This window comes from Drosophila tropicalis, unplaced genomic scaffold, assembly GCF_018151085.1.
Source record: "Drosophila tropicalis isolate 14030-0801.00 unplaced genomic scaffold, ASM1815108v1 contig_859, whole genome shotgun sequence".
Classification (NCBI taxonomy): domain Eukaryota; kingdom Metazoa; phylum Arthropoda; class Insecta; order Diptera; family Drosophilidae; genus Drosophila; species Drosophila tropicalis.
Window position 1 is genome coordinate 8,405,209 of NW_027173353.1, and position 11,954 is coordinate 8,417,162.

General features: G+C 40.3%; 1 protein-coding gene across 1 annotated transcript in view; it reads left to right on the forward strand.

The window, feature by feature from the left end:
- Nucleotides 1-10,018, forward strand: part of lobo (lost boys) — a 40,346-nt gene extending 30,328 nt beyond the window's left edge. The window contains exon 12 of the mRNA XM_068297375.1: nucleotides 9,947-10,018. The gene's annotated coding sequence lies outside the window, so the exon portion shown is untranslated. The remainder of the gene's footprint in view (nucleotides 1-9,946) is intronic.
- Nucleotides 10,019-11,954: the final 1,936 nt, after the last annotated feature.

An 11,954-nucleotide genomic window follows, 5' to 3' on the forward strand; every position in this document is an offset into this window, starting at 1 on the left:
AATTGTCAGTGTAAGTTTTCAACATCCTGGACGCGCGACCCTCTAAACAGCAGCTTGTCGTTGTTGTTGCTGTTTTTCCTTTTTGGCAAGGAATGGGCCACGACGTCGCCCACGTTTGGTGTGGTCTTCTGTCTCTTTCTCTGTCTCGTCCTCGGCCTCGACCATTGCCCGGCTTGGCGTAAGTACAGTTGTGCAAATACACTAGCGGACAGCGTCGCGGCCCAAGAATTTGTATTTTATCAGCATCATTCGCATCGCGTAGTCAAGGACTCCCAATATTTACGCGAAAAGTACACACACATGTAGACTTAGGTATTTGTGTGTGTGTGCATGTGTGTGGGCTCTTGTCGTAGCAAATGGGATATGTGACGGTGGCGGGAGACATGTGAGGGTTTCGCAGGCCGGTTTGGATATGGGTTGGCGATTGTGCTCATGTGTGTTATTTTCGTGTGTGTGTGTGTTGGTGTGAGAGCAACCGTATTGGGGGTGGCAAGTAGTATGAGTATGAGGGTTATTGTGCGATCCTTTCATTTTAGTCCTAAATGTCCTTCTTTCAATATTTCAAACGTGCTTCGTGACGCGTCCATTCTGTAGTATGGGTGATATAGGATGGGTGACTTGCCTTGCCTTGGCATGACTTGGAGGTGGGCCCTTGTCGCCAGGGCCAACGCTATCACCGTCGTCGTGGTCCGCGCTGTTTTTGTTATTGTTTGCTGCTGCTTCTGATGCTGCTGCTGCTGCCATTGCCTTCGCTGCTGACGTGTTGTCGCGACTCGGTAAGCTGAGCGGCGCGGCGGCGGCAGCAGCAGTGGACAGACGTTTTGAGAAAAAGGGCGTTGTGTGCTTGCTTGGACTAGAGATTGGTGGTGGGGAGGGGGAAAACTTTTATCACGGCGCATTTATTTTTCTATTCCACTTATAATATATGCCAGAAACAGGATACACACTCACATGAGCATATATTGGATATTTATTTTGTATTCGAACGCGCGGCTACGGACAGCGAACGTGTCAGCATCAGCGGTCTAGCTGGGCCGGACGGTTAAGTGGGGGTCCCAGGTTTGCCTTTTTAGATGCATACATACACACTCACATACATATATATAATATGTACAAAGATGTGTGTTTCGGGGTGTGGGTGTATGTATGTGTATGTCTTTTGTAAGTATCGGCCCTTCGTTTTGCCCTGGACAAAGCGACGGACACTGAAAAATGGCGTGAATTCACTTGGGTGATTTGCGCGACGTCGTGCCCGACATACACATGCGGTGATGAAAGAAAGTTATTTCTTTCTACTTTTTTTCATCCACTCCTATTACAACATACATATACATACACATACCTATTGGGGGACAAAATAAGAAATGTCCCGAAGAAATCAGTCTTCTGCGACTCCAAGTTAATCAAGTTTATTTTTGGGCTTTCTTAAAGTCCATGTGAAATAGGTTTTGTCTTGCGAAATTTGCAATTAAATCATGAACATTGCACCAAATGTAGTTTTCACTGTACTAATATTACTAATCGAATCGGTTTATGGTCTAAAGATAACTTCAGTTCACTGCAAAGTCACTGAAATTACAAAAACAATAAATAAAATCAAATAGTTTTTAAAGTTCGAAAACCTTCAAAAGGTTTAATTTAAAGCAATTTTCCTCATCTTGCTGGAAAAAATGGCTTTCGCCCTCAAAAAACATGGCATCCGGGTCGAAATGTTCAATACTAGCCCAAGGATAATAGTAAAACTAGAAAAAAAAATAAGTATTACATATAAATGTGCACCTGTAGTGATGCTGCTGGGTTGAATGTTGTTTGATGGTTGTCGTTAAAAGCATTTCCATCAAGTGGCAAATCGCTGACGTGCAAGCCGACGCCTCTTCCGCGTTCTAAGACTCAGTTTATGGCTCTAATTGCCCCCATCGTGGCCAAGCTCCAGTCCCGGTAACTGCTTATCTGTGCCCAGTTGATATGTTGATGATGTGTTTACTGCAGCATAAAGTCCCTTTTACGACCCATTTTATTTATATCCGAGCAGTGAGTTTTGCCATGGGCCTGTCCTGCCGTCAATAAATTTTTATTAGCCATGAAGCGGTCGGACTTGCTCCTTAAGATGGCCAAGATGCCAAGTAAACTGATTTCGATGCTTTATTACACTTATTGTGGTCATTCTCATGTAATTCGCGTTTTATTTTGCACCCATTGGACGCAAGCAAATTAGTTTTCAATTTGTCACAATTTATTAAATAAATTAGCTGCTTTTATTCATTATTTAATGCTAGAATTAAGAAGAAACTTTGGATTTTGAGACTAAGAACAAGTTTTTTATAAAACGAAGGCGATGTCATTATTAAAGTCATAAAGCCTTACAGAAGGCGTGGTAAATTTGAGGGTCAGTTATTGTTCGTTAACTTATATTTAATATATGTTAAAACCAGCGTAGTGGGTTAACGTTAAAATATAAATCAGTTAAGCAAGACGATGAGGCATTTCCTTTCTATCCATCTCTAAATCGGTAAAAGATTCAAAGGTGTTGGGTAAATTTTGAAACTTTTAAGTCTAGTCTATGAATCTAGATCAAACAACTTCATTAAATATCTCGCATAGGATTGGAAACCTATATTTTTTCATCAATAACATAGTTTATCTTATATATTATTGGTCAAAGCTCAAGCAGATATTCGATAATTAAACCCTTCCCCAAAAATGACAATAAATCAAAATGTCATGCCTTTATTTAATTATAATAATCGCTTTGGGGAGGGAGGGACACAAATTAGCTCAATTCTCTAGTTTATGAATTAGTCGTTCAAATCTATGTTATTGCTAAGGTTCAATAACATTCAACTTGATTATAATTTAGTGTGTATAAAGAAAGCATTATGATGTTTTATGTATGTACTTATGTTTGACACATAATGATTCTTATTATATACTGTAAAGGTGTGCGTTTTGTTGCATTGACATTGACTTTCATCTCATTATAATGTCAACAAATGCTTATTTACCATTGCACTTCCAGAGACGCATGGGAAGTGGCCGATAAATGGGATGAGAGACTGAGGGAGGTCGCTTTCGTTGGAGGTTGTGTGCGTTGGGCTGTGTGTTAGCAGTTCAAATGGACAATTGCCACAGGCTTTGGACCAAACAACTTGTTTCCTAATTTAATGATAATGAGCTATTTATGGCCAAGTACATTGGCCTTGGTTTATGTATGTGGTCTAGCCATGGTAGGGGGCAGAGAAAGTGTTATTATTAAAGTATTTGTAAGACAAAATGAATGTGTGTGTGATATGTTTAAGCATGCAGAATAATGCAGCAATCAAATTGATACAATAAATGCCTTTATAATTACCTACTTATTGTGTGTACTTATGTGTACATAAACATACACATTCTCATTTATATGCATCTATCACTTTCACTTTGTACACTGCTTTGTGCATCTACCACCATCTATATATACAAATGTTTACTTACGAATCATTTAATGTGGCATTACGGAAATTATAATTATATAAGGGAACTTGAATTAGTATTATCCCATTAAAAGTATTATTTTCTTATCTCCCAGAATGGCCTATAAGGAAGACGAATCTACATTTGTTTTATATGTTTATTCTTTCCAATGGTTTTTACGAAAGAGGTAAACTAAAACAAGACTCCGCAGGAAGTTTCAAATAAAGACAGAATACTCAATAATCCTTTTATTTATGTTAGGCTGACTTTTAAATATCCACAAGAACGAATTGAACCAATAAGTTGTTAAACATAATCCAACCAAGCCCAATACTTTAAAGTGAAACTGGCATCTCTCGGCGTGTACTAAAACAACGTTCATATCACATCAAATACTTATAAGCTGCGCCTATATAACCTGAACAAAGGATCCATAAGTCGTTCCAACAATAACTTCCTCATTTATAAAGTATTAAACAACTATTATACAAATAAACCAAAGATAGTTGCTAAACTAAGGGACCTTAAAATGGTGTGAAGCCTATATGAGAAGTGGCTAAAGTGCATCGGCATCACCACTTGCAATCGCCAAGTATAAGTTGGGAAAGGAACTGGGGAAGTTTCCACCTTATTCATATAATAATGTCCCTCTGTAGTCGCCGTAGTACAAATCTACCAATCTACTAGTTAACTTAATGTCCTGGTATTGTACCTATTACCATATCCTTTATAACGAGTTCTTTTTAAAAGAGTTTGAAGAGTATGTAAGAAGAGAGACGCCTTCACTTTTGATCATTTCTTTGTTTTTCATTGATTATAAGTTAAAAATTTTGATTCAAATCCACGAGACTAACCGTATTATATCTACATTTGTACACACACATGTACATACATTTATTGAGCACCCGTTTTTATGTTCATTTTTAAAACTAAAAATTTCAGATAAAATAGGTAAATTCACAAAAAATAAAGTAACTATTTTCTATTGGCAATGTATGGTTGCATTTGCAACATTCAATTGGCATAAAACTTTCCGAAAAATCCTGAATCCCCTTTGTTTAAGTCAAGAACATCGGATTATGACTAGAATTATTGGGATAAAGGAGAAACATCATTAACCCGAATGAGACTTATGGGTTAGTGGCATGTAATGGTCAAATATGAAACTTCTATAATTCTGATTGAAGGTAAAAGAAAATAAAATATTTATATGAATATGTTTCAAGCAGAATGCCGCAATCTTAATTTATTTTTTAGACTGGCGAGCGGCTTTTAAAGATTAAGTAACTTGTCGGGTTGAAATAGAATTATACATACATACATACATATGTATGTGTGTGTACATTTAGCACATGCATGCAAAAATATGAATACATAAGTTTATTAATTCTTACATACATACATACGTACATACGTCTGTATGTATTGTTGCAGTATATGTGCACTCAAGTTATATTGCATCTTAGCACAAACATCTAAACGTTTATGCAAATACATGCATACATACATACATACATAGATATATCTACGCACAGATATGACTAGAAATATTCTTATGTACAAAGAAACACGTATGTATATAGTGACTATTTCTATTCCTTAAATTTAAGTGTGTATACTTTTAGATATTCATATACAATATGCATATTCCAGCGAACACGTAAGTTTGAGTGTGTGTGTGTGTGTATTCTCGTTCTAATTCTAATGTCCAGCTTCTGAAAGTTTTCGGAACTCTTACATATGTATGTATGTACATACACAGATGTATATACAGAAAGTCGACTGCTTGCTCTTGGCCTGGGCAGGTGGCTAGAATGCAGTCTTGATACATGAGCAACCGAGCAACGTCGAGCAGTCGTTGAGGCACAAAATCTGATGTGGCTGCTTCTACGTTGTCCTTATTGCTGCAAGGACTCCTGCTCCTGCTCCTTTCTAGCCTGGCATAAAACTCTCGGCCTCGGCAAGTTTATTGTGCAAAGTACATACAAATGTACATCTGTATGTATCTTCACTTGGGATGTATGTGCATTCATACAAACCAACATACTTACTTTTATATATAGAATGGGTGGGCTTTGCATCATTGGCTGTCCACCTTCACGGAGGTTCAAGAGTGACCGAAATCAACGTGAAGATGCTGCACAGTGGACTTAACCATATAAGACTTCAAGGCTCTATATTCCCTTATTGCTTTTGAATACTTTTTAATCAAGCTAGCATAAGTTTTTAAATCATCTGGAAACTGAAGTTGGTGACCCCGACGAAAGAGATCTGTAAGTGTATGTAAAAGGGTTTTCTAGCTAGTTTTAATTTCTACTTGTACTGGAATAATGTTTCTGATTTTGAATTACTTATGACCAATACATTCGTATCTTAAACTGATAAATTATTATTTGGCATCTGCCTAGAAGAATTTGGCCACTGTTGTCTTCATATGTATGTATATATTATATACTAAAGACAAACGTACATATATGCAAATGAAAACTACCCGATGATTTTCAAGCAGCCAAAAAGAAGAGGACAGTGCAGGCCCAAAGGACGTACAGTCTTTTACGGTCTTGGTCAACTGCGGCGTCGGCGGCATTCGTGAAATCGCCAACTTTCTTATATACAGGCGCAGAGCACTTTTGTTGCCGCAAACCATCTCTACCCCATCTACTCCATCTCGCCCCCATCTTAACCCCTTTATTTTTAGCCCTTTCTCTCTCTCTTCAATTGCATGTATGCTTGCTTGTGTATTAATTTACCCACCCACTCGCACTCGGACACGCACACGCATACGCCGGACACTGGACGTTATGTGCAAGCTGGGCATAACAACTTGAAAAGTCGAATTTTCACAGACCCATCCCGACGTCTCGCGCAGTTACCCTATCCGTAGCTATAGCTCCGTAGCTTCTACTGCTGCTTCGGCACTCAGTCTCAACCTCAAACTTTACTCACGAAAGGACGACGACGACGACGACGACTACGACTACGACTACGACGATGATGATGACGACGACGACGACGATGGCGATGGCGATGGCGACGCAGCGAAACGTGACCTAGCCTGGTTAGTACGTAGCCCATATTGCCTCCATCTCCAGTCGACTGGTGGAGAACCCTTCCACCATTACCTACTCAGCGCCCCTCCCAACGGCAAACTCCTGCCTTGCCACTAACACCGAGCATCGAGCATCGGGCACCAGGCACTGGGCACTGGGCACCAAGCTACGAACCCATCATCCTCATCAGCGTTAGCCATTGCCGGCGATGTAGCAAGCAAGCAATCGCAAGCCGTATGCAAACAATATTTTACATAGCTACAGTCTGGAGGTTCTTGCTTCTCTCCTTCGGTGAGCTTCCTTCGTACTCTCGTCTATGTCAGAGCCTTCTTGCCGCATGGAGGTCCTTTGCTTCTTCTTCCTGCATCCTGTGCGATGTCCGAGCATGTATACACACACACATACACTCGAGTCGAACACACACATATATTGAGATACGTATATGGCGATGTTTGTGTTTGTGTAAATGTCCGCATCTAAATTCGCATACACAGCAGCGGTCAACTATGGAAATTATCGATCGACTTGGTGTCAGGTGGCCGGGCGATGGATGTGGTGGCAGAAAAGGCAGAAGCAGCAGCAGCATGATGGACACGCGGCTGGACTGGAGTCGAGTCGCTGCTTGCTGCTCGCTGCTCGAGTCCGATGGTCTTGTATGCCAACGAACTGGCATTGCCCGCAATGGATTTCGGGGGCGGCGGCATCTGCTAAGGAGGACATGGGCGCAGCGCCTCAATATTGAGAAGATGTAGTGGGGTACGGGGATCAAAGGTTCGGTTAGGCGGGGGAGGTCATCACAAACGACAGCCTGCTACAAGAAACATTGGCGACGACGACCGCTTGTGTGGCATATACAGAGTCGGTGGCTTAGTTGAGTTGGGGCTAAGGCTATGCGACACACTGACGGTGGTAATGTTTTGGTGAAAAGCCCCCGAGAATAAGTTGGCATCAACGTTAGCGACAACGAAATACCACTGCCATCTCATTTGCCTCCATTCCCTTTTCCATCTTTTCGAACATTACAGACTGGCTCTGGCGGACGACGACTGAGATGACGATGACCAAAAGGAATGGGGCAGCTACTCTGCATTTGTGAAGCATTCAGCGGAAATATTCATCCTGGCTCGTCTTTTCAGCCATCGCCATCCAGTAGCCCAAGCATTCTAGTTTAACCACCCAACCCCATTCTTCAGTCCACCACATTTACACACACACACAAGCACACATCAAAAAGTTGTTGGTCGAATGAGTGAGCGGGTTGGTATGTCGTCGTTTCTGAACGTCCGCGGCCAGCACAATGGGGGGGGATGTCGAGCAAAGGGAAACGGGAGATGTATCAACGGCGGAGGCCAGAAATTGCTTATGCGACATCCACATCCAACTCTATAGCAGCTATCGCCTGCAGTATTAGTTATGGCAGACCAGCAAAGGCAAAGCCAAAGCCAAAGATGTTCGTCCAGACGGCAGGCTTACTGGACGTATAGAGGTCCAGGAGACCAAAGTCCGAGAGCTGGAATATGTATATTCAAAAGTGTGTGTCTGTGAGTGTGTGAATAGGAAAGGGGGAATGGGAATGGAGATGGAGATGAAGATGGGGTTTTTAGGGTGTATATGTGTGTTGATTTCCATCAAGTGGGAGCTAGAAGCTGGGGAAGATGTATGAGATGTGAACGAATGTTCGTTAGTTGGGTAGCATTCGTCGTTGTGGTAAAATTCAGCTCCGTTAAGTTGAAAGTCGCTGTTTCCGACAACTTGATCTGGGCATGTTCTCAAGTTAAAAACACAGAAACGTCGTTCGTGGCGAATCACAGAAGAGCAGAAATGGCAACGCCGCCGAGGCACTAAGCTCCCCTTTTGGCTGGCCAGGACGATACAGGGACCAGGACAGAACCAACATATACAAACGCCGCTGGAGGGGGTTGAAGGTGGTCAAAGGATGGAAGGTGGAAGGACGTGTGCTGGCTGCTCAACGAAGCATTAACTTGGCCGTCAGATGTTGTGATAGAGCGATGCAGCCTCAACGCTTTTTGCCCGCCTGTTTGGGCCTTACATTTTATTTTTGTCTTTGCTCCGTTGAGTCCAAGGCGATGTCTACGTATTTGGTTTTGCTAGTTGGTCAGTCGACTGTGCCATGCTGGCATTCGCTTCACTGCTGATTGTGAGTACCTTCTAGGTCCTATTGCTGCAGCTATCCGGAGGTTATTGAATTGCGAATGCTAAATGCTCTGCGTTGCTTTTTCCCAGTATTTCCATGCCCCCTTGCCCTGCATGCCCCCCTCGTGTCTAGCACGGCAGTATCAAGGTTCACTGGACTCGGAATTAAATTTTAAATTGGCATAAGAAATGCAATTATTCGAATTTTTACTCCTCTAGCATTCGCGGTGGATTCGATTCCCAATTAGTTATTGCGAATCTATGTGCCTCGAAATCGGATTGCCATACATGTATCTAGATGGCATCATCGGTGTGTCAATGCTTTAGTCCTTGAGATTATTGGTTAAATATATTTTATATTTTTTCTTGTTTTGCTTCTGCTTTTCAAGCAAAGAAGTAGGTAGACGTCTGGGCTTGGTCATCATCATCCTGGGCTTAACCTAGTCCTAGTCCCATCGTCCAACAAGTGGCTCATAAAAATACATCCAAACATACGGTCGGACATAATAATTTATGCGCTTTGCTACACTTTCTGTTGCCTTCTGCTGCCTGCTTTATTTTTATTCTTATTCTTTCTGTGTGTGCTTATACGATATGTTTACTTTTTCTTTGCCAGTCAAGGCGAGTGGCACAGACAAAGATGGTGGCAGGGGCAGGGACAGGGACAGGGACAGAGAACACCCGGTGACAGAGGAAACTGAGAAACACTTTCCAGAAATATCGCTAGGGCAGAAGCAGTACTTAAAGGCAAAGCATAAAATATTTATTCGTCCATTCTACATTTCATTCATGAACTCTTACTATTTCTGGTCGCACATGAACTTGTGGAAGGAATAGCAACCAGGGGGGCAGGGTAAGCAGAGGGGCACCACTACTAAACACCCGACTGACATCCGACCCCAACTGCCGCAGACTTCGTTTCTTTTTTTTCCCATGTATGTTTGTTTTTCCAAATGCTCCTCTTCTTTGTGCTCTCGTTTTTTTATTTTGTGCCACACTCAAAGTTACAACTTAACTGTTATTTTATTACAACATTTAATAAAAATCAACAAGTGCATGAGTCTGCTAGAAAGGAGTGCGCTACTGATTCTACCAACTCCGTGTGCCCGTGAGTCCCGTGTGCCCTGTGAGCCCTCTGAGCCCAGTCCCTGCCCCTGCAGTTCAGGTCCTGCTGTAGCTGCAGACGGTGCTTGAACAAATGGAGCGTGATTTTGTGGCTCCATCAAGTTCATATTAAGTGTCGGTATTAAAATAAAAATGCTTGTTATTTGTCTTGCCTTTTTATTTAGTTGCTGTTGCCCATCTTTTTTATTGCATCCAATATAAGATGGCATAGAGATGAGCGTTAAATTGAACCGGGGGAGGGTAGTGCCGGGAATAGGAATGGGCCCGCTGACGATGGTGGATGATGGTATGCGAATGTGTATGGATACTGGCCACTGTACAGGAGGAGCTCTTCCACGGGAGCTTCAGTGTCAAATCAAGCGTGATCTGATTACCCTACAGGCCCCTCAGGAAGCTACAAAATATCAGATTTCATTTAAAACCAGCATTGTCTGCTAATTTTGGGCTTAAGTTTTCATCGCCGACCGTAACGGTACTCAGCTCTGTTGTCATTCAGCAAATTCGCTGAACACAGTATTTGGTTACAGGTGGCGGACCCCCAACGAGACACATCAGCCCAGCCAAACTGGTAAATTTCATAATTAGCGTCTCATTCCATTCCAAAATTAAATCTGTTTTTATTCCAGTTTAAAGGACAAACCAAGCCGATTTCTAGCTTGCATATCGATGTTTATCCAATTAAGCTGAACTTTTCATTTCTAAAACTGTTTTGACTGTTAATCTAAATGGATTGAATTGATTTTTACATCCTTTGGATTAGTCAAGTAACAAACAATTTAATAACAATCACTTGATAAATTAAATGTAAATTTTATATTTTTCGTTATTCCGCAATCTTCTTTATTATCCTCAATTCCGGAAACGATAATTACGTATGTATATGTATATAGTATAGTATAGTAGTCTGATCTTAATTACATTTGGCATAGAAAACATTGACTAAGTAATAAGTATTATTGCCTTTAGCCTCTATATTCGACTGATTACTTCTCTGTTTGCTTAGAACTACATTCCGACAGAATGTCTATATGCTTTTGCATCAGCTACATTGCTAATCAATTTTCATAAAAACTGTTTGTGATCAACTTAACCCATTCACATTTCATACCTACGAAAGAAGAATCTAAGAACTTAAAGTTACCAAATGCCTGCCATTCATTTAAAGTTAATGAAATGTCTTGAGCTTTAGATCAAGTCTTAGCAAAATTATAAACTTTTTGGGTCGGGTTTTCATCTATTACTTTTGATTTTATGAGATTTTTAGATAATGTGTTAAACAGATTGAACATACATCTTAAATTTTGCCATTTCATTGAGATAATGTAACATAAATTTTTTTTAACTTGGCTTAATTTGTATTTAGGAATACACCATGCAAAATGATATCTTTCAAGCTCCAAAAGATATAGCTATTAGCATATGTTTATAGATAGGAACTTATATTGTCATCCTAATCAAGAATATATACAATTTCCATAGTAGTTAAAGCTTTAACCTATGCGTTGCACAGCAAGGACCAATATTAGTTAGTTAGCCGACTTTCAGAGAATAATGATATAAAAACAGTTATTAAGTATCAATTAGTTTTTCACCCAATCTCACTTATAGCTTTTCCGTGCAATAATCGCCAACTCTTTATGTTCAAATGTATACAGAATCAGAATCAATATGACTTTCACTATTTCTATTTCTATTTCTACGTCTACAAAAGCCCTGAAAAAGTTTACTCCATAAAAGTAAAGCACAGAAAAAAATCACATCAAATAAAGCAAAGCATACAAAAAGAATTCTTTTAAGTAGTCTGACACTGACCTAGCCTAATGTCTTTCATGTTGGGGTATATAAAAGAAATGAAATAAAAACTCTGAATGTGGCACAACATCCTGGCATCCTGACACACACACCAACACACACACAGTAATATATACTTATGTACATACATAAATACATACATATGTATGTATGTATATGTGTTATAGATTCATAAGTATGCAGGCAACACATAAAAATTTAATACCCATTGAACTTATATCCCCCCACAAATGTATGTAGATATACATACTAGACAGATACATACATACATACATACGCATTTGTGTGTGAGTGTGTGTTTATGTAGTATGTTGTTTGGAATTGGGTTCGAAACTTATGAATGCCAACTTGAAGGACAAA